Source organism: Triticum aestivum, chromosome 3D (assembly GCF_018294505.1).
Source record: "Triticum aestivum cultivar Chinese Spring chromosome 3D, IWGSC CS RefSeq v2.1, whole genome shotgun sequence".
In the NCBI taxonomy this organism is placed as follows: domain Eukaryota; kingdom Viridiplantae; phylum Streptophyta; class Magnoliopsida; order Poales; family Poaceae; genus Triticum; species Triticum aestivum.
In genome coordinates this window covers 536,886,497-536,887,847 of record NC_057802.1, presented here as the reverse complement: position 1 = coordinate 536,887,847, position 1,351 = coordinate 536,886,497, and positions in this window count along the sequence as shown.

Here is a 1,351-nt window from a genome sequence, read left to right as displayed (position 1 = left end):
AGCGGCGGCTGCTCCTGGCGGCGCAACTCCGGGTGGCCTAGAGGCGGCGCGCTGGCGCGGTGGATGGTGGCGGCGCCCTCCCGGCCCAGATCTGGGCCCTTTTGGGCCCAATCTGGGTCTGGGCGGGCCTGACTCGGTCTCGCCTGCGGCGGCTCTGGCGGAGGCGGTGGTGGTGCGGCTCGTGCGAGGGGTGGTGGAGACGGCGGCACGTCTACTGCAGCTCGGCGACGGGTGCTTCACGAGCCCCTTTTGGGCTCGGCCGGGCCTCGAGGGCCTGGTACGCTCCCCTTGCCGCGTCCGGTCGGTGACCGCCGATGGCGGTGGAGGTTGTCTCCTCCGGCGTGGCTGCCCTCGCTGCCGTTCCTCATTCCCGGCTGCTCCCTCTCGTCCTCGTCGGTCTCGCTTCGATGACCACGGTGAGGCGGCGGTGATGATGGCAAGTCCGTGGTGGCGCACGTTCGTGGGTGGCTTGTCTGGTGGTGCGCGTTGGACCGTTCGGGGTTGTGGGTGTTTGGCGGATGGGAGAAATCCGGCCCGGCTTGCCGGCACCGACGCGGTGACGCCCGTGGGCGCCATCGTTCCTTCCTGAAGGGCGTCGGGTCTTCCCCTTCCCCACGCCCCTCCGCGTACCGAGGGAAACCCTAGGACCCGTTCGGGCAGCAGCGTCGTCGTCGTCGTGTTCCTTCCTGAAGGTGCTGCTTGGTATGCGGAGGTTCGAGGTGCCTGGAGCGAGGTGGTACATCTCCGGTGAGCGCAACGGTTTTGGGTTATCATCGTTTTCGTCGATCCGACGCTGTGGGCATTATTTTCTCTCTTCTTTCTCTTTTGTTTCTTTTAGGCATGCGTGTGCTGTTTGCCCCAGCATTTGACTCTTTGTTGTATCGGGCGGTTGCTATATCAATATAGCGGGGCGAAAGCCTTTTTCGTAAAATAATGCAGTGACACGACACGACCACCATTTTTTCAGCTGATACCGACTCTATGCCCGGTTCCTCTGTCAAGAGAAGAGATAACGAAATAGACAACGAATAACCGGCATCCAGTGCACAAGTTTAAATAGGTGTGCAAATCTGAGTACGCGTTCCTGCTGTAAAGGGAGTTTCCAGTTTGACAGAATGAGACTCAAGATCAATAGGCATCGGTAGGGTTTTTGCAGCCACAGGTGTCAGCGAGCACTTTTTTTAAATACTTCGATTGTTTTAAAATGATCAAGCAAATCCTAATTAGTAGTATATGAATTTGTATTACACATGGATATTTTAATTTAAAATAAAGTGCTCACTGAGAGTACCCGTGATCTAAATTGACTTTTTTTGTACACCCCACACAAAAGCAAGGTAAAAATAGAGAG